Source organism: Schistocerca gregaria, chromosome 4, assembly GCF_023897955.1.
Source record: "Schistocerca gregaria isolate iqSchGreg1 chromosome 4, iqSchGreg1.2, whole genome shotgun sequence".
Classification (NCBI taxonomy): domain Eukaryota; kingdom Metazoa; phylum Arthropoda; class Insecta; order Orthoptera; family Acrididae; genus Schistocerca; species Schistocerca gregaria.
Genome location: NC_064923.1, coordinates 116,786,892 through 116,811,692, shown reverse-complemented (window position 1 = coordinate 116,811,692; position 24,801 = coordinate 116,786,892). Strand labels below are relative to the sequence as shown.

At 43.6% G+C, this 24,801-nt stretch overlaps 1 protein-coding gene across 4 annotated transcripts in view; it reads right to left on the bottom strand.

Moving 5' to 3' along the window:
• Positions 1-22,124, bottom strand: part of LOC126266740 (serine/arginine repetitive matrix protein 2-like) — a 320,191-nt gene extending 298,067 nt beyond the window's left edge. For 3 of the 4 annotated variants that reach the window (XR_007548913.1, XR_007548912.1, XM_049971226.1), the window contains exons 1-2: positions 21,462-21,823; positions 18,801-18,893 (exon numbers count right to left, since the gene is read on the bottom strand). The gene's annotated coding sequence lies outside the window, so the exon portion shown is untranslated. Of the gene's footprint in view, positions 1-18,800; positions 18,894-21,461 lie in introns of all 4 variants that reach the window. The other variant, XM_049971227.1, reaches the window with a different exon arrangement.
• Positions 22,125-24,801: the final 2,677 nt, after the last annotated feature.

The following is a 24,801-nucleotide window of genomic DNA, read 5'->3' as shown; positions in this document are numbered from 1 at the left end:
ACATAAACATTACAGCAATAAGATTAACAGTTGCCAATATAAGACATTAAATATTACGTTTTCTACAAGCAGCCTATAAGTGTATGGCCAAAGCTGTAAAATCTAACACTCTCAAAGAGTGCTGTCTCCAAAGGCAACCACTTTTCTGCTCCAATAAGAAATCAACACAGTGATTAGTACTTCACTTTCAGATTGAATCTAGTGACAGTTACACGGTGGGAGCCCCCAACCCCCTTGCATATTTCATAATTTGTGCATGAAAGATGTACATAATGTGCATAAAAATTCTCGGCAGGGACTTCTCCATTAGCTAATACACGTTTTCCGAATTAACATTGCAGTTTCATTTTTTCATGGTGAAAGGTGCATTAAATATGGTGTGAACATGAACATTCAGCTATGCTACAGATGGTTCTATTACAAAACCTTTATTTGGAATTCACATTCATTGGCTTCACCAAATCGCAACCAAATTACCCTCTTCCAAGCTAACTTAGACCATAGGCTACACTACTATCAGTCTTTTGAGAGGGTCCAATACTACCTCTATACTTCAATCTGCATGTCACAACAGGACTCAAAAGTAGATCCTTCTCTATTTCAGAGGATTATCTACCTTAGAAGCAAAGGCAGACTGAACTGTAAAACATGCATGCATTCGTGTGGTATAACTAAGCATTCATGTGGTATAACTAAATATGCACAATAAGGCAACAAAACAATATAAAAATGCAGTATCAAAATTCAGTTCTACAGTTCTATTTTCTCCTAAGACAGTAAACAACCATCATTCCTCCAAAATTTTTTCATATATATGTTTTGTAGAAATAAAATGACCTTCCAACTTTCGAACTAGTGCCAAGTGCATATTTAAGTGAAAAAATTTCAGAGTGTTTCACTTTATAATTCAACAGAAATGTATGAAGTACTCGTGTCCACCAGACACTGGGTCGTACAGAATTTAACTGCTTTCCTTTGTTACTGAAAATGAAAAGTAATGCATTGTCAACCAACTTAGTCATCGAAACATGGAAAGGAAATGGTTTAGTGAAATGTTGTTGCCGTATTTCATACACAGCTTTGTGAAGCAACACCCTGTTACTAATGCTTAAATTTACTTCCAAAATAATAATTGGTTCACAGGGTGTAAATTTCATATCAAGTTTGCTTCAGAACTGATTGGGTAAGGCACGCAGGGAGTAGCCCTGCAAGGCGAGGTAACTCCTCCTGTGGTGACAACATCCTTTACATTCTGCATATCTCACATACAATAATTTCATAGCTCGTACACAATAATTCAAACCATTCACCATGGATATGCTGGAATGGCAGCAGTGCAATAAGGCACGAAGTAAACTGACTTCTACCATGTCTAACAACCCGAACTAGGGCGCTTGACTCATCAACAAAATTCCTCATATGCCACAATTTGGACATAATTCGTCTGAAACGAACATCAGTAAAAGGTGCTATATGCAAGTCACTGTAACATGTGCCCTGAAGCCAGAAAAATGGTATAAATATGTGTCTAAATTTATATTCTTATATCAAAAGAATCTTCGAAATATGCATGCAACATGCATCTGCGTGGAAATCTGGCCTCTGTTCATAACATACATCATTTGTACAGGAGACATGATAAAGCTGTGGTAAAACACACACACACACACACACACACACACACACACACAGAGGGAGAGGGGGAGAGGGAGGGGGGGGGGGGGGAGAGAGAGAGAGAGAGAGAGAGAGAGAGAGAAAGAGAGAAAGAGAGAGAGAGAGAGAGAGAGAGAGAGAGAGAGAGAGAGAATGCTTAACACTAATGTAGCCGATGTTTCACATTTGTTTATAATTGTGAAAGGAGGAGAGTGGTAGTGTTATAGGTATACAAGCTGTGGCAGCTAAGAAATCCCAGTCCAAATATATCCAGAATAAATGGACATATTATGGTGCAGTTTTCAGTTTTCAAAAAGTTATAGCAAAAAAGTAGCAAGTAATTTTTTCACATTAGCTGCCAAATTATGACATCTAATAATGCCAAGACTCACAATCTGTATTCGCAACCATCAAAAAAATTTCAAGAAACTGGAAGTGTGAGAAATAAATACACCATTGAAAGAGAGCAACCACTAACGATAGAACTTCAACCAACAATTTAGCAACACTCAATCAGCATGTCACTACAATGATGCTTTAATGTACTAGTTCAACCAAAGAGTGTTCTGCAAATACTACATTTCAACATAGTTCATAGTTTTCATATTTTGCTACAGCAACAATGACTTTCAAAATCGGTAACAGTCCTTTGAACAATGCAGTTATGGAACATGCAAGGTGATTTAAAGATTCTCTGGAAGATTTTGTGTACACATTAAAATTCATTACAAACATAGGACATATCAATCACCATAGTAGGGACTACTTGTCAGCTGAAGAAGAAGAAGTAGTTCATGAAGCACAAAACAGCCTGCAAGTTTGCCAGATGTTTATCTGTGGGGAACATTAGAAGAAGAAGAAGAAGAAGAAGAAGTAGTCTACAGTAAAGGGCCAAGGGAAGCATCCGATTCCACCCATCTGTTTTGACCCGTGATGTGTGTTGTGTGACATCTTTGTGTTGGGGTGTTCTTGAGTCAGGTCATGTTTGTAAATAGTATGTTGTAATTTAGTGCCACATTCTTGTGCTGCATGTTCATATTTGACGTTGTTTCATACTGTGTGTGGTATTTGGTCATTAACTGTGTGTAACCATTCTGTGAAGTAATTGTTGGAAGAGCGTGCTGTGTTCCCAGTAAGTTACTTTGATTTATAGTTACAGCGGTTTGTACTTTGTTTTGTTATAGGGTGCAAAAAACAACTGGGGTCATACGTGCCCAAGTCAAAACTATAGAACACAAAGACAGAGAGGAGTCAAAAAACAACTATACATCAGTCCCACTTGACAAAAGAAAAAACAGCGAAAACAGAAGCATGGAGAAAGGGCTAAAAAGACACCAAACAGAAGCGGAGGTCCAAGATAAAAATTAAATGGCCTTCGCCATATTGCTTTGGTGGGTTAAAAGTAAAACGTGGTCTACAGCCCACGTGTCATTAGTTAAAATGGATGATAAATCAGATGACAAACAGTTATAACTTGTGTGCAATGTGTACAAAGTGGTGGGCTAGCACCACTTAACAAAAAAAAATGACCAAACTGGCAGTGCCCAATACGCAACCTAGTTCCTCCTGGAGGGAGTACCCCGAGAGGAGGTCGTTCAAGCTGCTGGGACAGGTAAGCCAGAGCTTATTCCCATGAAGAGAGGACAAATGGCGATGCCAAAGGGGCACCACCTCCTGACAGACAGCAACACAGAGATCATCGGAGGGAATATAGGAATGAGTGGGCTGAGGTACGAGTACTGCAGCCTTGGCACCAGCATCAATAGCCTCATTTCCTGGTAGACCGACATGACTAAGAACTAACATACATCACAGTGGCTCCACCAAGAGCAAGCGACAGTTTTAGTGGATCTGTAGCACTATGAGATGGGCGGTGTACGGCGCACATAAACTTTGAAAGATGCTGAGAGAATCTGAGCAGAGGACACAATTGAAAAGTCTGTATTGTCAGATGTACTCTGTGGGCCAATATAGGGTGAAGAGCTCAGCTGTAAATACTGAGCAGTGTGCCAGAAGCCGATATCGAAAGACAATGGGCTGGAATGACGAAGGTCAGTCCGAGGGCCAACAGTGTACACAAAGGTACTATCGTGAAGTTACATGCGAAGGTTGTGAAACTGAAACGATAGTGTGAGGCTGGAGTAGTGTCCTTAGGTAGCGAATGAAGGCCAAGCTTACCATGAGCCTCTTCACGAAGCCAAGGTGGTGAAGGGTTCACATTCAGTGGTAAAGTGGCAGGTAGTGTGAAGTTAAGCTGTGTTAGCAAGTGCTGAAAGCGGTCTCCAGAAGGTAACAGAGAAGAGGGATGTGCCGCATACCGGTGATCGAAGGAATCATTGAATGAGACATAGGATGGGTGGCCACGCTTGGCAGACAAATACCATGCATACCTGCTGAGGAGAAAGTCATGGCCGTAGGACAGTGGTAGTTCAGCAGTTCAGCATACACACTCTCAACCAGGACAGTGTAAAAGGCACCAGTGGCCAAATGGATGCCACAACGGTGGGTGGTGTTGAGACATTGTAAGAGGGATGGAAATGCAGAGGCACAAACAAAGCACCCATAGTCAAGGTTCAAACAGATGAGGGACCGGTACAAACAGAGGAGGGTGGTTCGATTTGACCGCAGGAAGTACCATTGGGGACACGGAGGAGAGTCAGGAACCGCGTACAGTGAGCTGCCATTTAACACATATGGGAGGACCAAGAATGTTTCCTATCGAGCATGAGCCCCAGGAATTTCATAGTTTCAACGAACAGAAGGGCAACAGGCCAAAGATGTAAAGATGGTGGGAGAAGCCATTGCACCAGCAGAAATTCGTACAAACGGTTTTGTCAGTGAAAAACAAAAGCCACTGTTGATGCTCCAGGAGTAAAGACAATCAAGACATCACTGAAGATGCCACTCAGTGAGACAGGTTCGTGGAAAACTGCAACAGATGGCAAAATCGTGAACAAAAAGGGAACCAGAAACGCCCGGTGGGAACCAGACCATTAGAGGGTTAATGGAGATAGCAAAGAGGATGATACTCAAGATGGAACCCCGAGGCACATCATTTTCATAGATAAAGGAGTCCGACAAGCAAAAGCTCACATGCCCTTTGAAAACGTGATCTTTTGAAAATTCCTGAAGCAAACAGGGCAGACGGCCACGAATTCCCCACGTGTAAAGAGTACAGAGGACACCAGTTCTCCAGCAAGTGCCGTAGGCCTTCTCCAAATTGAAAAAAAAACAGCCACAATCTGGATTTTCCACAGAAATCCATTCATGACATGCAGAACGCCACATCGAAATTCACACTCTGCCGTTATTAAATTGCGAGACCCGAGCCACCATACCAGCTGGGTGTGATTCACATGTTCCATCACCTTGGGAAATGCAGCTGGTGAGAGATATGGGGCACTAGCTAGAAGGAAGGTTCTTGTCCTTACCGGCCTTAGGTATGGGAATGACTGTGGCTTCATGCCAACTTCCGGGTAATGTGCCTTCTTCCCAGATACGGTTGTACAAGTTGAGTAGAAAGTGCTTGCCCACAAGAGAAAGGTGCTGCAATGTCTGAATGACAGCATCTGGCCCTAAGATGGAGGATCGGGATGAGCTGAGAGCATGATCTAGCTCCCTCCTAGTAAAGGCAGCATTGTAGCACTCACGATTCTGAGAAGAGAAGGGTATCGCCCGAACCTCCTCCATTCATTTCTGATGGAGGAAGGCAGGGCGATAGTGGGAAGAGCTCGAAATTTCTACAAAATGGCAGCCCAAGGTGTTGGAGATCACAATATGGTCCCCAATGCAATTGTCTGCTACTGTCAGGCCAGAAATTGGGGAACGGATATTGGTCCCAGAGAACCATCGGAGGATGACCCACATGACAGTGGAACTGGTAAACCTGTTAAAAGAGCTAGTGAATGAAATCCAGCTAGCTTTTCTGCTATCCCAAAGAAACACGACAACATTTTGCATGCAGCTGTTTGTAATGAATGCAGTTTGCCATCGTAGGATGATGATTAAAAATGTGGAGAGCATGTCTCCATGCACGAATTGTGTTGCGGCATGCACCAAAGGACTGAGACACGGTGTGGTAAAGAGGAAGTGGGTGGAATGGAATGTTCTGCAGTTGTAAGGATAGTGTTTGTGAGGTACTCCAACTGGTCATCGCAACTGGGGAAATCTAGCTCTTCAAAGGGTGCCAGGGAGGAGTAAGGCTGCCAGTCAACTTTAGTAAGCTGCCATTTGGATGTGCAAATAGTTGGGGTAGGAATCAGCAAACGGATAGCACATAGGAAATGGTTGCTTGAGTAGGTGTCAGAAACAACAGACCACTAGAGATGTAGGGCAAGCTGGGCAGTGCAGAACAATAGTTCCAAATGGGAATAGGTGTGCGAGGAGTCGGAAAGGTAAGTGGGTCCTCCAGTGTTAAGGCGGAAGAGGTTGAGTTGGTTAAGTAGATCAGCCAAGAGGGCACCTCTCTGACAGGTCCTGGGGAACCCCCAATGGGAATGATGTGCATTACAGTCACCGAGTAGCAAAAATGGAGGAGGTAGCTGCCCCATAAGCTGAAGGAAGTCTGCCCTGGTGACAGCTAATGACGGAGGGACATAAATGGTACAGAGGGAAAAAGTCAGGTGGGGAAGGAAGAGGCGAACTCCAACAGCTTGAAGATGGGTAGCCAGGGAGATGGGTTGACTATCAACATCATCCCACAAAAGTAGCATCACTTCCCCTTGAGATGGAACGCCAACCTCAGGGGGAAGGGCAAAACAAACCAGGAAGAAATGTGAAAGCTCAAAGCAGTCGTGAGGATGCAATTCGTTTCCTGAAGGCAGAATACAAGGGGACACTGCAATGCTAAAAGTAGCCGTAAGGTTGTGAATGTTCCACTGGAGGAGTTATGACGAGGAAGAGATGTAGGGAGTGTCACCTAAGCTGCTTCGGCTTGCATGTGCTGTCAGTCTGTGGAGTCCAATGCTGAAAAACAGTTGGTGGTGCGCAACAGTGACACGGAGACCAGCCGGGCTAAGGTATCTCGTGGCAACACCGTCAAAAAGGATCTTCGAGTCAGCAAAGGAGAAGACCGTTTGCCTTTAGTGGACTTCTTCAAGTCTTTCCAGTTAGCAGAGGAAGACTCAGTGTTGTTTAGCTGGAGAGACATAGGAAATCTTCACAGGAGTACTCCTCCTGTTCTTTCCAGCCTACCAGTTGTGTAACTGGTGGTTTTGGCCCTTGAGGCAAGAGTTTGATGGCTTGTTGCACAGCTGAATGGAGGGACGATGATGCTACCTTGACACTGGGCAATTTTACAACCTCAGAGCTGAATTTGAGGTTGTATGTCTACGTGGCCATGTCCTTCATGGAGTGAGCGGTAACAAGAACAGAACTATAGGTGACAGACAGGAGAACGCAGGGTTTACGACTCGCCAATAACTTGCGAGCGATGGGCAAGGCACTTTTTCCTTTACCCGGATCTTTTGGACAGCCCACTCATCAAGATACACAGGACAATCTAAAGAGGAGGCAGCATGGCTGCCATTGCAGTTGATACAGCAGGGAGGAAGCGGCAAACAATCATCCTTGTGCGCAACCCTACCACGGGTTACAAATTTGCCTGGGGACAAGATATTCTAGGGTGGTTGAAACGATGACACTGGTGGCAGCACATCAGGTTCACAATTTACGGTAAAACTGTGATAATTTCATAGCCTGCTTTGATCTTGGACAGAAGCACCACTCTATCGAAGGTGAGAAAAGAGTGCGGGTGGACACTACAGAGGAATCTACCTTTTTCATCACACGATGGACGGCAATGACCCCTGATCAGAGGGGTAAGACTGAATTTCGGCCTCCATTACACCGTCAAGCAGCCAAGTGCAGCTAACACCAGGAGAAGAATTCAGTGTTCTATGAGCCTCGACATGAACAGGCTAGGCGTGGAGAAGCAAGGCGGCAAGCAGTTGTTGTGCTTGAAAATCAGAAGTAGTCTCCAAAAACAAAGAGACATTCCGTAAACAAGAGCAGGATTTCACAGGGCCAGCAATTGCATCAACACCTTTCTGAATAATAATAAACGGATCGTTGTAAGTACGCGAGACCACAAGTAAACGTGGTGCAGCTGGATGGGTCTTTGAATTGTTAGCCTCATTATGTTTACGTCTCGTAGATCTTGACTGGAAAGATGATTGGCTCATCACGAGAAAATCACCCATGATTGCCAGCATCTCCAATGGCATGCTCCTTCCAACTGGGGGCCCCTTCACAAGGGGGCGCACCCGCCTTAGTTTATTGTTCACACCTCCCAAACATCTGACAGAGGGACCAATCGGCAATTTGGGAAGGCTGCAGCTCAGGCAATCACCTGTCCCTGGGCCTGGCCTGTACCAGGGGGTACGTGTGAAAATCGTAGAGGGAGACCAAGAGATGAATACACTAAGCAGATTCAGAAGGATGTAGGTTGCAGTAGGTACTGGGAGATGAAGCAGCTTGCACAGGATAGAGTAGCATGGAGAGCTGCATCAAACCAGTCTCAGGACTGAAGACAACAACAACAACAACAACAACAACAACTACTACTACTACTACTACTACTACTACTTCCTGACGTTTCATTGCAAACTGTGGGCAACATCATCTGAGGTGAGTCAATGACTGGCTGCCAGGCCATGGAGGTCCCGTTTACATACAGTGTATAGAGGGCACCACCATACATCACGTGGAGCCGACTGTAAGTCTATCTCTGACTAACGTCATTATTCTCGATTGAAGGTAATCGCTTGTCACATCATTGGTGCAAAGTCAAGCGCCATATCTTGTCTAACTTAAAGCCTTCCTCTTTTCTATTAAAATTGTTGTGGTGTTTCTGAATCTCTATAGCTTCCCTATACACATGGGCATAAAAATTGCAATGCCGTGGTTAGCACACTTGTCTCACTAAATTTTATTTCATGATCACCATCTTTAAAAATGTGTTCCGCTACAGCTGATTTGTCGGTATGTCCTAGTGGACAGTTCTTTTTGCATTTGATTAAGTGGGTATTAACACTTCTTTTCATTGTCCCTTGTGAAATGACAATGAAAAGAGGGGTTGATACCCGCTTAACTGAACACAAAAGGAACTGTCAACTAGGACATACCGACAAATCAGCTGTAGCGGAACAGGTTTTTAAAGACTGTGATCACGAAATAAAAAAGTGAGACAAGCATGATAGCCATGGCATTGCATTATTATGCACATTTTTATAGGGAAGCTACAGAGATTCAGAAATACCACAACAATTTTCACAGAAAAGAGGAAGAGGGAGCAACATTTTACAAATGGTGACGGTTAAAGAGACAGTGCCCAATATGCAACCTAGTTAAAATGAGCTCCTTGCAGAGAGAGGGCTGAAAGGAGATCGTCCAAGCCACTGGAAAAGGCTTAATAGCCCAAAGCTTGTTCCCATGAAGAAGGGAGGACCAGTGGTGATGCCAAAGTGAAACCGCTTACTGACAGACAGCAACACAGAGATCATCAGAGGGAATATAAGAACTAGTGGGCTGATGTACAAGGACTGCAGCCTTAACAGCAGCATCAATGGCATCGTTTCCTGTTAGACCGATGTAACCAGGGACCCACAGAAATGTCACAGCGGCTCCATCAAGAGTGAGCAAGTGACAGCTTTCCTGGACATGTTGCACTAAGGGATGGATGGTATGCAGCACACAGAGACTTTGAAGGGCACTGAGAGAATCTGAGCAGATGACACAATTGAAAAGGCTGTGTCACCAGAGTACTGTGTGGCCTGATACAGAGTGAAAAGCTCTGCTGTAAATACTGAGCAGTATTCCAGAAGCCAATACCAAAAAACAGTCCCAATGAGGAAGGCACACCCGACACCATGGTCAGTCTGAGAGCCATCAGTGTACACAAAGATACTACTGTGAAATTCCACGGAAAGGCCGTGAAACTGAAGGATGCGAATTATGGCCACAGTGAACAGAGGCCGTCATACGAGACCACACACCCACCGAGAAATATGCAGGGAGCATGAAGTTAAGTTGCCACAGGAAGAGCCAAAAGCGAACTCCAGGAGATAACAGAGAAGAGGGACGTGCCCCGTACTGGCAATCAAAGGAGTCATTGAAGAAGGAGGTAAAGGATGGGTGGCCATGCTTGGCACACAAACAGCATGCATATCTGATGAGGAGAACGCACGATGGTAGGACAGTGGTAGCTCGTTGGTTGGTTGGTTTGGTTTAAAAGAGGGGGGGAGGGGGGAAGGGACCAAACTGCTGGGTCATCAGTCCCTTGTTCCAAATAAAACAATGTCACAAGGGTGAGAATAAAACAAGAGTGACTGACAACACAAAATGGAGAAAACGGAAAAACGACAAGAATGACGGAAGGGCAACAAACACTTAAATGGACAAAAAGAGGACAAGAAAAAAACAGAAATGCAAGAAGCAGGTAGAAGAAGTTAAAATGACAAAACAGATTACCACACCTGGCTGAAAATGAGAATAAAAAGGAGAAGCTAGCCACTCTGCAACACATTAAAACCTCCACCCTAAGAGCACTGGGGTGGAGGACACACAGGGTCAAAGGCCATGCGCTAACACTTAGATCAAGTGATAAAACCCACCCTCACGAATAAAACGTAAAAACTAAATCAACCGATAAGGCGTTATAAAATAAAATGAATGTGTGGCAGTCCTCCATGCGGGCCTCTCACAGGGATTTTGTGGTTCTCTGCCATCTCTGCATTGGCCACCCTTGGGTGACACAATGGTGACCCCTGCACCGTGAAGAGCCGCCTCGGTGTCGGTGCAGCGCCCGGGTCACAATGGCCCATATTCTGGTGCACTGTCCCACTTTGATTGCCCTGCGACAAAATCTTCGGTTACCAGACTTGTTGCCGAAAGTCCCTGTGAGAGGCCCGCATGGAGGACTGCCACACATTCATAGTCTCCTTAATGGCACGCAGTTTGTTTCGTGTACTGAGACTATGCCATTCCGTCTCCCAAAAGGGAAAAACATGTCAGCATAAAAACCAAGGCAGGTCAGTTGTGGGAATGCCAATCTCCATAAGCGGTTTCTGTGTAGCCTGTTTGGCCTGTCTGTCAGCAAGTTCGCTGCCTGGGATTCCGATGTGTCGTGCACAAACACCACTGAACGACCGGACTGTTCCAGGGCATAGGTGGACTCCTGGATGGTCACTACCAAAGGACGACGAGAGCAGCACTGGTCAATAACTTGTAGGCTGTTCAAGGAGTCAGTACACAGAATGAACGACTTCCCAGAGCATGAACGGATGCGCTCAAGAGCACGAGATATAGACACTAGCTCTGCAGTGAAAACACAGCAGTCATCAGGCAAGGAATGCTGTTCAATATGCCCTCCATGGACATATGCGAAGCCGACGTGACCATCAGCCATCGAGCTGTCGGTGTAAACCACTTAATGGCCTTGGTACACGGCAAGTATCAAGAGGAAGTGACAGTGGAGAGCCATTGGGTGAATTGAGTCATTTGGGCCATGTGGAAGGTCCAGTTCAGATAGAAGGGATTGGATGCGAGCTGCAATTGCGAGTCCTGACCTAGGCCGCCAATGCAGGAGATGAACCGCCGTGGGTGGAAGAGGAGACGGTAATTCGGATGCGCAAGAGAACTACAAACATGTGCAACGTAATTGGCAAGCAGCTGCGCATGCCTGACCTGCAATGGAGGGACTCCAGTCTCCGCCAGGACGCTGGTCACCGGACTCGTCCTAAAAGCTCCCGTTGCTATTTGAACACCACAGTGGTGCACTGGGTCAAGTAAAACGCAATGCTGAGGGTGCCACTGAACCATAAACAAGGCTCCCATAGTCAAGGCACGATAGAAAAAGGGCTCTGTAAAGCTGCAGCAGCATAGAGCGATCTACACCCCAGTTGGTGCTCCTCAGGCAGCTGAGGGCATAGAGGTGCTGCCAGCACTTCTGCTTAAGTTGAAGAAGGTGAGGAAGCCAAGTCAATCGGATGTCGAAAAGAATCGGGATGTATTCACTACAGTGAGGGGATCGGCAGTAAGGTAAAGTTCTGATTCCAGATGAACAGTACAATGCCGACACAAATGATGACACACGACTTTGTGGCTGCAAACTGGAAGCCATGGACTAGAGCACATGACTGCCTCCTGTAGATAGCTTCCTGTAGGTGCTGCTCAGCAACACCACTACTGGTGGAGCAGAATGAAATGCACAAGTCACCTACATATAAAGAGGGTCAGACGGACGACCCTACAGCTGCTGCTAGACCATTAATGGTCACTAAAAATAGAGATACATTCAATACAGAACCCTGCGGGACCCCATTCTCCTGGATATGGGGGTACTATGGGAGGCACCAACTTGGAAATGGGAAAGCACGAAGTGACAGGAAATTTTAGACAAAAATCGGGAGCGGGCCTCGGAGACCTCAATCGTACAATGTGGCAAGGATATGATGTTGCCAACTGGTGTCATACGCTTTTCGTAAATAAAAAAAGACGGCACAAGGTGCTGGTGTCTGGAAAAGGCTGTTCGGATGGCAGACTCGAGGGACACAAGATTATCAGTGGTAGAGCGACCAGCACAGAGCCAGTAAGCTATGTGACTCCAGGACCCAACCCAACTGCTGACGCACCATATGTTCCAGAAGCTTACAAAGAACATTGGTGAGGCTGAAGGGCCAATAGCTATCCAGATCAAGCGGGCTCTTCCCAGGTTTGAGCACTGGTATGATGGTGCTCTCCCACCAGTGCAATGGAAAGACGCCATCACACCAGATCTGGTTGAAGAACACAAGGGGATGTCGCTTATAGTCTGACGAGAGATGTTTAATCATCTGACTGTGGATCAGATCTGGCCCAGGAGCTGTGGCACCACCGTTTGAGAGTGCGGAAGGCTCGGGGGTAATTCTCCGATACAGAGGCACGGGCATAGTGTTCAGCAAAGTGCTTGGCAATCGCTTTTGCATCGGTAGATAATACGCCATTTATGTTAAGACCAGAAACACCTGTTGGAATCTGACGCCCAAAAACTCATTTGATCTTTGCCCAGACTTGGGAAGGTGACATATGGCACCCAACAGTCGAGAAGTATCTCTCCCAACACTCCTGTTTCTATCTTCTGATCAGCTGGCAAACGATAGCACGGAGGCGTTTAAAGGCTATGAGTTGCTCCGAGGAAGGATACTGCTTGTGCCGCTGTACAGTTTGCCGACACTCCTTAATTGCCTCAGCGACTTCCGGTGACCACCAATGAACTGTCTTTCACCGGAGGCACCCTAAAGAACGAGGGATCGCGTTTTCCGCCGCAGAAACGATCACTGTAGTTACCTGCTCAACCAACTCATAGATGTTACCATGTGGGGGAGATTCAATGGTGACAGCAGAGATGAAAGCATCCCAGTGTGCATCTGTGGGCCTGACGCCGGGGCAGTGACAGAAGGGAGAAGTCCATGACTGCAAACCGAGGGTTCAATGGTAGAATATGTGCCATGTGCCACACTGAAATGTGTAGGGGCACTTGTATTTAAAAGGCAAAGCTCGAATTGTGGCAGTAAATTATCGACACCTCCGCCTCGGTCGGTAATCAAATGCCACCCCACAAGGGGTTATGAGTGTCAAAATCTCCCAAAACTCGGAAAGGGTTAGAAAGTTGATCAATCAGGGCAGCCAATGCATTCAGGAGTACTGCACCATGTGGAGGAAGATATATGTTGCAGACTGTTACTTCCTGTATCGTCCTTGTCCTGACAGCCACAGCCACAAGAGGGGTTCAAAGGGGCATAGGTTCACTGCATGCTGAATTCAGGATATAGAGACAAACTCCACCTGACACACTATTATATAGTCACTATGGTTCTTGTAATATCCGCTATAGCCATGGAGGGTACGGTCCGCATCGCCGGGAACCAGTTTTTGTGGAGTGCAATGCAGTAAGCAGGTGTAAAGCTTAAGAGTTGCCATATCTCACCCAGGTGGTGGAAAAAACCGCTGCAATTCCACTGGAGGATGGCGTTATTGTGAGGCTGGGAAGGCATGAAGAGCGCAAGGAGGCAGGTTATGCCTCAGGGTCACCTGCTGCCACCAAATGAGTATTTGCAGCCATTTCTATGGTGGATGAGGCATCAGTGACACCCAGGTCCACTGGGGACATTACGATCTCCACCGCATCCTCCGATGCAGAATTGGTAGGGACTGGTGCTGTTGGGGTCACCAGAGGGTCATTTTTCTTAGCACACTTCTTTGTTTGCTTGCCCTCTCTCTTCACTTTAGGGGCTTGCTGGGAGGGCTTCTCTGAAGTAGCTTCAGGCACAGAGGAAGACTGTGAAGTTCTTTGTCCAGCAGTTTTTGGCTCCTGGAGCCACTGGCAAGTGTCTGCCGTGGCATTAGTGGAGACCTAGGGAGAAAAGGCCCCAAGGGACCGCTTCCGCACGAGAGGAGCCAATGTCCCCTGCATTTGGGGTGGCCTTACTCCCGAAGTAGGTGCTTTGGGAACAACCGAGGAAGATTTGCCCCCTACCATCAAGGGGGCAGCTGTATTCTGGTGGCCCGGACGGCCCCGTTTGTGACACAGAGGAACCACTGGTACTTGGGATGGCGATGCTGACGTAGCTGCAGCAAATGTCAACATCAACTGAATGGGGTGTAATCTTTAAAATTAACATTTAGCCTCTGTGTAAGTCAACCAGTCCAGGGTCTTGTACTCCATTATTCTCCACTCCTTTTGGTGTACTGAGCAGTCTGGCGAGCAGGGGAAGTGGTGCTCTCCACATCTGATGCAAGTGGGAGGAGGTGCACATGGAGTATCTGAGTGCAGTGAACATCTGCAGTCTCGACATATGGTGTTGGAAGTGCAACCGGAAGACGTGCCCAAATGTCGAGCACTTAAAGCACCACATAGGGGGAGGGACGTATGGTTTAACAGTGGTAAACCATCACCTTGACCTTTTCAGGTAATTAATCAACCTCAAAGGCCAATATGAAGGCACTGGTAGCAACCCTGTTGCCTTTGGGTCCCCTGTAAACGCGCCGGATGAAATGAACACCCAGCTGCTCTAAATTGGTGTAGAGCTCGTTGTCAGACTGCAAGAGGAGATCATGATGGAAAATGATCCCCTAGACCATGTTGAAGCTTTTATGGGAAGCAGTGGAAACAGGAATATCACCCAGCTTGTCACAGGCGAGTAACGCTCGGGACTGGCCTGGGGGTGCTGTCTGAATCAACACTGCTCCATTCCGCATCTTTAACAGTGCTGTCACTTCTCCAAACTTATCTTCTCAAGGTGTTAAATGAAAAACCTGAGGCTTCGTAGGTCGAAAGGAGTCCCTGTCGCCTCGCCTACAGACTAAAAACATAGGCGAATATCGCTCTCTCCGTTCTGTAGCCCTATGTTCTTCCCATGGTGTAGCGAGGGAGAGAAACGATACCTGTCAGCATTGTATTCGATCTTAACCTTCTTAGAGACTGCTGGCGCTGTACGGTCACCAGCAAGAGATGACTTAGTCCGCTTCATTGAGGATCATCCACCCTGATTACACCCACCCCAATCAGGGGCTCTCCCCATGGGCACCACCCAGCCACAGCAAAGGCCACCTAGCATGACGGCAGTTGCCAGCAGTCCGGTTGTTGTTGTCTTCAGTCCTGAGACTGGTTTGATGCTGCTCTCCATGCTACTCTATCCTGTGCAAGCTTCTTCATCTCTCAGTACTTACTGCAACCTACATCCTTCTGAATCTGCTTGGTGTATTCATCTCTTAGTCTCCCTCTTCTATTTTTACCCTCCACGTTGCCCTCCAATACTAAATTGGTGATCCCTTGATGCCTCTGAACATGTCCTACCAACCGATCCCTTCTTCTAGTCAAGTTGTGCCACAAGCTCCTCTTTTCCCCAATCCTATTCAATACCTCCTCATTAGCTATGTGATCTAACTATCTAATCTTCAGCATTCTGTAGCACCACATTTCTAAAGCTTCTTTTCTCTTCTTGTCTAAACTATTTATCGTCCATGTTTCATTTCCATACATGGCTACACTCCATACAAATACTTTCAGAAACGACTTCCTGACACTTAAATCTATACTCGATGTTAACAAATTTCTCTTCTTCAGAAACACTTTCCTTGCCATTGCCAGTCTACATTTTATATCCTCTCTACTTCGACCATCATCAGTTATTTTGCTCCCCAAATAGCAAAACTCCTTTACTACTTTAAGTGTCTCATTTCCTAATCTAATTCCCTCAGCATCACCCGCCTTAATTTGACTACATTCCATTATCCTCGTTTTGCTTTTGTTGATGTTCATCTTATATCCTCCTTTCAAGACACTGTCCATTCCTTTCACCTGCTCTTCCAAATCCTTTGCTGTCTCTGACAGAATTACAATGTCATCGGCGAACCTCAAAGTTTTTATTTCTTCTCCATGAATTTTAATACCCACTCCGAATTTTTCTTTTGTTTCCTTCACTGCTTGCTCAATATACAGATTGAATAACATCAGGGAGAGGCCACAACCCTGTCTCACTCCCTTCCCAACCACTGCTTCCCTTTCGTGTCCCTCAACTCTTATAACTGCCATTTGGTTCCTATACAAATTGTAAATAGCCTTTCGCTCCCTGTATTTTGCCCCTGCCACCTTCAGAATTTGAAAGAGAGTATTCCAGTCAACATTGTCAAAAGCTTTCTCTAAGTCTACAAATGCTAGAAAATTAGGTTTGCCTTTCCTTAATCTAGCTTCTAAGATAAGTCGTAGGGTCAGTATTGCCTCACGTGTTCCAGTATTTCTATGGAATCCAAACTGATCTTCCCCAAGGTCGGCTTCTACTAGTTTTTCCATTCGTCTGTAAAGAATTCGCTTTAGTATTTTGCACCCTGAGTCCTGATGGTCCAGAAAGACAGGCATCTACTCCTTGGCATACATGGGGAGTTTACAGCTCAGGCAACAGCAGTGCGATCCCTGTGTTGTCAGGGGGCTACCACCAAATGGGTACATGAGGGCCCCACCACAACGGACTGGCTACTGTGCTGGATATTGGGTGCAGAGAAATCCAATAATGTCATGGGGGTGAAAGAGGACAGGAGACAATGGAAAAGATGACATACCCCAGAAAATGTCCTTGCCCAAACAGTTTAATCGCAGGTGGAGATGCAAAGCCATGACAAGGGATTCAAGAGATCGAATCTAAGGGCACTATGGATCATTTGTGCACTACGTGCATCCTTCCCCATATGGCCCGCACTTGTGTAGAATTTGGAAAAGTTGCAGGCCAAACCATAGAATTGGACCTGAACTCACAGAGCTGAAAAGTGAGACTTGTTTTAGTAGCCTCTTACGACAGACAGGAATACCTAGCGCCTATTCTAACTCCTGGACCCGCAGAGGGTGGCAGTGGTAGTTCAGCAGCTTCTGCGTACAGACTCTCAACCAGGCTAAATGGCACCAGAGGCCAAATGGATACCTTGATGGTGGATAGTATTGAGATAGCGTAAGGAGGACGGATGTGCAGATGTATAAACGAAATACCCATAGTCTAGTTTCGAACGGACATGAGACTGGCAGAAATGGAGGAGGCTGGTTCGATCTGCACCCTAGGAAATATCACTGAGGGCACGTCGAGCAGTGGGGGACTGCATACAGCGTGCTGCCATGTAAGACACATAGGAGGACCAAGAGTGGTTCCTATCGAGCACGAGCCCCAGGAATTTTGTAGTTTTAACAAACAGAAGAGCAACAGGCCCAAGATGTAAAGATAGTTGAAGAAACCAACTGTACCACCAGAAATTCATACAACCAGTATTGTCAGTGGAAAAACGAAAGCCACTGTGGTGCTCTCCACATCCATTAGTAAAGACATTTAACTACCAGTCAGTGTGCATTGTTTAGAGTACAGGGAATATACATACACTGACCACTGCTTGAACACAAACAGTTTACATAACCCTGTACACAAGACAACAGTCCTCAACTTGTTAGTACAAAGGGAAAAAGTTATTTCTGATCATGACCATCTAGAGTCTTAATTTCAGCTTTTGAAGCATATGTTCAGGGAAAATGGTTACAGCAAGGGGAAAAATTGCTAAAGTGTTCAAGAACCACCGTCAGAAGACATGTCGTAAATCAGCAGAAGAGTCCAAGATGGCGGCATTCCTTCCACGTCATGGAGGAACTATGATCAAGATAGGGCACATAGTGCAGAGACATGGACTGAAACCAGTGTATCAGCCTGCCTCCAAGATAAGAGATTTGTTATACTCCCATTAAAGACAACATAGATCTTAGAGTTCTTGATGTGCTTAGTGTTCCCTGTGAATGTAGTATATACATAGGTTAAACAATTCACACTGTTGCCTAGCATTGTCTAGAAGTCGGTTGTGGTTGGACATTGCCTAGAAAATGAGCACAAAATACAATTTGGGGGGGGGGGGGGGAGGTTGTTTTGGCTCGGATAACATCATACTGGGATCCTGTTATCAAACAAGCATATGAAATCAGAATAAATAGCAACAGTTCTAATACAGGCCAGGGGTACACACTTAATAAGGCATGGGGGGGGGGGGGGGGGGGCTTCAACATTGAAGCAAAGGTGTAGGCTTGACTCTTAGCATCACTTTGTCCTTTGGTGGGACAGAGCTACCCAACTTGCCTTCCACACATGCTTCACTCTGGCTGGCCCTCTGAACACCATGCCAGGGCCAACAGTCTGTGATTTAAAATTTTGTTCACGGCCGTCAATCAGCATCTCTGAAGCACATTTTAAGAATAGAGATAATCTATCGTCAGCTATACAATTTTTGAAATTAAATTAACTTCTCGACTGTCAGCGATTTCAACTCCTGGTACTGATAGCACAGAGAGCTGTCAAAAGCTCGAGTGTTTTATTCGAAATGACTTGGCTTGGAGACGGAATATATTTTATTGTGGGGATGCCATCATGAAAGACTCAGAGGACACCTCTACTTCCAACCCACACAATACGCTGTTTGCCCTGTTTCCTTCAAAAATTTCTAAAAGACCGAGGTTTCAAGATACGTGTTTGTTCTGGCTTACACCTTTATCCAGGAAAATGATGTGCCTCAGAGTTCCGTCCTGGGCATCTGTGCTATTGTCATTAACCCTATAATGGCTTGTCTCCCACCGGGCATCTCCAGCTCACCTTTCGTAGATGTTTTTGCCATCCATTGCATTCTCCATGGACTTGTCTCATTGTGCTGCTTGTTCAGCGATGTCTTGCTCAGTTTTCACCACCCTGCAGACAAGAAAGCAGTCCCCGACGTGTTAGCACAAGGACAAAAATTATTTCTGGTGACAACCATATAAAGTCTCAATTTCAGCATTTGAAGAGAAAATGGTAACAGCAGGGGGGAAAATTGCTGAAACATTCACGCGCCATCAGTGGAAGATGTCTCATGAATCAGTGGAAGAGGCAACGCCGGCTTCATTCCTTCCATGCTGTGGAGCAACTACTAGCAAGACAGGGTGTGTGATGATGAGATATGGATTGAGACTAGTGTTCCAGCCTGCCTCCAAGATTAGAGATATGTTATGCCCCGTTAAAGACAAGGTCTTCGAGTTCTTGGCATGTATGGTGACCCCTGTGAATGTGGTAGTATTTACACAGGTCAAATCATTCGCACTGTTGCCGAGCACCATGGAAAGCACTCACGATGGATCAAACAAAGTGTCAGCCATGGCTGAAACTTGCCTACAAAATGGGCATAAAAAACAGTTTGAAAAAGTGAGAGTTTTGGCTCAGGCAACATTATACTGGGATTCTGTTATCAATGAAGTGCTGAAATTACAACAAACAGCAAAATTTTTAACAGACTGGGGGCACAGGGAGTGGAATCTGGACACTGAGTGAAAGCAGACATGGGCTTGATGCTTGTGGGGATGTGGGAGCAGAAGTTTCAAATGGGACGCTGGCTGCTTGCTCCGTGTGACGTCACATGGGCCAACGGCATGATGGAGCTGCTAGGATCTGATCAACTTGCTTTTAGCGCATGCACCACACTGGCCCTCTCTGGAGAGTTCCACATGCTGTCATTAAACCCATATAAGTTGAACACTGTGCCAACTTAGTCAGCGATTTCAACTTCTGATGATGATGGCGGAGACTGCTGTCAAAAGCTTAAGTGCTTTATTTGAAATGCTGTAGCTTGTGAACACAGAAGTGGTTTTTTTTTTTTTTAAAAAAAAAGTAGATGTGTCCACCATTTTGATGACTTCATGGGTCAAAGCAGTCGGGTGGGATCTGTCACTTCCATAGAGACCAAGGAAACACCAACAACTCTTGAAGACACAGAATGCCATATGACATGGGCATGCTCTGTGATAAAAATTCTAAGGCCTACTGCCTGTCCAGATTTGCTTGTTAACACGTTTCAGTGCTCAATGTGGACATTTTGAGCATCTGATATGACTGTCACAATAAACACATGAAATGGACTTAAGTGCATACATTATGTCAAAAGTCATCTTTGAAGGCTCTTTGGAAGGCCACAGATATAGATTCAGTTACATAAACAAAAAGAAACATTGGTATCACTAATTGGCAGCTCTAAACATTAAAAATCACTTTCATAGGTCTACATAAGAAAGTCTATCATTCACTACAACTCAACAAAAACTACGTATTGATACATTCACTCTTTTAGGATATGGTTTAGGTGGTTTTCTTAGATGCTTGATGCTACAGAATCATTGACATAGTTGGCGAAATAAGCTCAAAGGTAACTTAATTGAAAGAGTAGGGTCAAATGTTCCTGAGAAGCTATGATCCACTTACTATGCTGAGCGGTACATCACATGCCACAAATGTTCATTTCAGAGTACAGACTGCTGCAGAGCAATACTTTACTTCCAAAATATACTTCTCTGATTACCTTACACATTAAACCTTTAATGAAAGAGTCATAGCCTATCATGTAATCAGAGATCTGTGGATACAAAGAAACAAAATTAATGTAAAGACTACAACAAAACTTTCTAATTGCTTTTCTCTGTTCTTTATGGACAGTGTACAGTTGATCTGGAATAAACTTGATTGTTTACTACTGGCTTATGTTCCATTTTCACGAGTTAAGGCACTGTGTGTTTCACAATGGATGTAAAAGGTATACCCAAAGCAAACAGCTTGCATTTGATACGTGCCTGCCATATAGGAAACTAGGGTTTCATTCCCAGCTGCAGGTTGCAGTCTGCTTCAGCTTTAGTAAAACGGAAGTAAACAGCATTCCCCAACCAGTCCTTTTACAAACATGATCACAGAATAAATAACATCTGTTTGCCTGTGTTCACATCATTTAATTCTGACAAAGTTTATTTTAAGTTCAAGATAATTTCAAACGCAAACTACTAGTGTAAATGGACAGTTGATGATAAATCTGAAGTGTGGAAACGCAATATTTCTTTAAATCAGTCAGTGTGTTCCTAATCAAGAACAACCATGAAAACTGAAAACGATTAACTCCAGGTTTCTTAACATAGATTTAAAACCAAGTGTAATTCAATTAACAGTAATTTCGTACTCTACCACGCTGACAGTGCAACAACGGTAATTTCTTAAAAAAATATAGTACCAATGAGGGAGTAAACGCTTCCATCACTCAATGATGCACCTGTACCTTGACTGGATATTACACCTAGCTACAATGTTAATAGACGAAAGAAGAAATGTTCATTTTTTGAAATTTAATAACGCTAATTGGATATTAGGCAAACTAAATAATACATTTAGACATAAAAAAATTTGGTGCTGTAATGACCTACACTACTATTTCTCTTAAACATTACACCATTAACGTAGCCTAGGTACCTTTAAAGCCAGAAGACTGCCATTAGAGAACATCTCTAGTAGTATCATCATCGAGTACTGCTCGACGTTTCCGAAATACATCCAAAACAAGTCTTACATAAAAACGGAGTTTGGTTTGTCGATCACATAAAATAACCTTGTTTAACACTTGTTCGTCCATAAACTTCTAACTAAAGCCACAAAATGCTTAAATTCACCAATGCTACGAAACTGTACACATAAAATATGCTCCAGATCATCACATAACGTTATCAGGCTAACATAAGCCTAAATATTTAGTTAGGTACAATATTTCTTCCATTTTCCGATGTTTGCGTTCCATGAACTTCAAAGACATTATACGTTGAACATATTTTCGCCACAGAGTACATACAAAAATTGTCAGAACGAAGTTAAATTGCGTTTGCAGCAGTTCACGACAATAACCATTGCAAATTATCTATATAATAACATCTCCTTTCGATCACAATTAAATTGATTAAGAGTATAACAGATATTGTTGATGAATGAAGTAATCGTTGTATGCATGTCACTTGAGTTTAACGTGAAAGAGAAAATGTATCTACAATTCTCGCTCATACTTCTAATACTTCGCTGAGATAATTTTATTTCTTCTCTTTCTTTCACTCTTCAGCTATTGTGTTTGGCTTTCACTTCTAATTTGCTTGTAAAGTATGCATCTTTGGGTGAAGTACAGTGTTTGTGTACTGCATCTTCTTTAAGTGCTTTGCCACCGAGATATGACTGACGTATGACGTGACGTTTTCAAATTAAACGTGTTCAAAGGCTTCTAATATTCTGCTACACTAAAAACCCTACATGAGGCTAGTGGTACAATGGGAAGTATCCTCCCATGCTCTCTATATTGGTTTAAGAAAGGGAATGTAGACGTAGGTTGTGACTATTTAGGAGTAAAATCAGTGTAGGGAGACACCTCACCGTGTGCAAACGGCCTTGGGTCGTCGGCAGACACTCGAAAGAAAAGTTGCTGGTAATACAAATAAACACACACTGAAACACATATTTATTTGGAAAGCCAGCAAGTTTTCTTCCCCTATTGTGTGTGCCGGTCGACTAGTAGGCGCTTCTTCTGTTCGGTGAGCAGTCTCCTGTGTGTGTAAATATTTACGTTCTACCACATCTTTCATTACCATTCGGATGTGTACGTAGTTGTTTTACTAACGACCCCATGACTTGCAGAAGCGCTTAAAGCACATTAATCATATGGGATATTCCGTGTAATGTGGGACACCCGATATTTAAAAGTTTAAAATTCGGTACTTTTTATATATTTTTTAAAAAAAGAATGGACTTTTTAATGTATGGTAACAATAGTTTGTGGTCCATTATTGCTTTCCCTCCATAATTTGTAGCCATGTTTATAAGGCCATATGTTTTTAATACGATGAGAGTGTGAATTTTTGGAGATTTTGGACCTTCATTTGAACTAATTGACAGGTAAGAATTAGCATATCATTATTTATATTACTGTTACATGCTCTAATGTATTTCAAAAAGAGTATAAAACTGAAGTAGGTAAATTATAAGTTAGGATAAATAATATAATACAACAGCATTAACTTCCATGTAACATCAGTCACTTTCATGTAATTAAGTTTTTATACCATGAGGCATGTTAGAGATAACTTTATCTTGTTCAGTAATGTATTTCTTTGTGTGAATGTGTAACTAATACCACTACTAGAAATTTCCCAGTTTCAACCAATATTGTAAAAACAAAAATTAAATGTGTAACATGAGTCATGTAATCTGCATCACAGTTATATTATTTATGGTTAGAAGAAGATGATGTCCTCAGCAGCAGAAAGACAGAGCAGGAGGGAAAAGTTAAAAAGTGAAGGAAAATATGAAGAATTTAAGAAGAAGCCTGAAAAAGCCAGCAGAAGCAGGATTGTGTCAACATGATCAACGACTGTTATTAGAAGAAAGAAGAGCTAAAGCTAGGGACAGAGTTAGAAAACATAGGCAACATAAGATGCAAGATCAACACCCTAGTAAAGCAGGTTTGTCACCCTATACGTCACATATTGCTCTGGTTAAAGCCATGGCTCGTGTGCTGCAGTTGTGTACATTAACAAGGCACTGTCTACTATACCTGAAAATGTGAAGGTAGTTTCAATATGGTCAGATGGACTTGTCTCACAATTTAAAAACAAATATATTAACACTGCTGTACCTCAGTTTCAATCATTACATGATGTGGAAATTGATTGGACCTTATTCACCACATCCCATGCTAAAGGAGCTGTATGTAGGTGGAATTGGTGCAGTTGCAGAATAGCAAGTGTGGAATGCAGTAAAAAAAAGTGAAAATTCATAGTTGATACATCGTCTACTCATGCAGCTGAAAGTACCACAACTATGCAGGTTTTTCCTATGTCTCTTAATGAAATTCAAGGAATCAATGTGTAACTTAATCTGGCACAAATACTTTCTTCAGCACCATCATTATCAAACATAAAAAGCATTCACTGCTTTCACTTCAAGGAAGGAACACTAAAAAGATACCTGCTGTTACCAAAGAATTTCGCTGCTGCAGATACTGAAGAAACTATAGGAAGTGTGAAAATTAAAGATTGGCACAAAGTAGAATATGACAGTAAATTCAATGCTGCAAAAGTACGTGCAGTTTTTGGAAATTCTTACCTAATCTGTACAATGGAGTGTGCTGGTAACATTGGAAATGACCTGTAAAATGTATTGAAATTATAAAGAAAAGTAATCTGATTGGTGTTGCCAATGCAAGGTAATATTTCCAGTTCTCTGACTCTTATAATTTTTCATAGTGAAATGTTAATGTTAAGTTTATCTTATTTGGCACATAATGTCATATTTTCATTTCCCTGCTTGCATGCAAAAAGTTTTTCCAACAATAAGCAGCATAAAATGAGTCACGTAACATTGAGTCACACGCCTTTTTCAATATACTACAGTATTTCACATTGTATAAATATTTTTAGAAATCCGTAACTTTGTCATTTGAATGCAAACTTAATATGCATTTTCTGTGTTAAGAACCAGATCCATACTCCTAATAATTTGAGGACACTTTTGGTCTAATATGTACATTAGGAGTAGGATGTCCCAAATTTTGTAACATGAGTCACAACATAAATTACATTCTTGTTCTTTAATTTTAATGCTCTTCCCTACTTAAATAACAATTCAAGTTCTTTGCTTAAATAACATAATTTATAATGATTATTTACAAAAGAAAATATGGTTTTATAGATTGTTAAAAAATCTATCTAATAAAACACTGATTTCAAAATGTAACATGAATCTCCATGGAATCTCCCAATGATTTGAAAATAAGTAG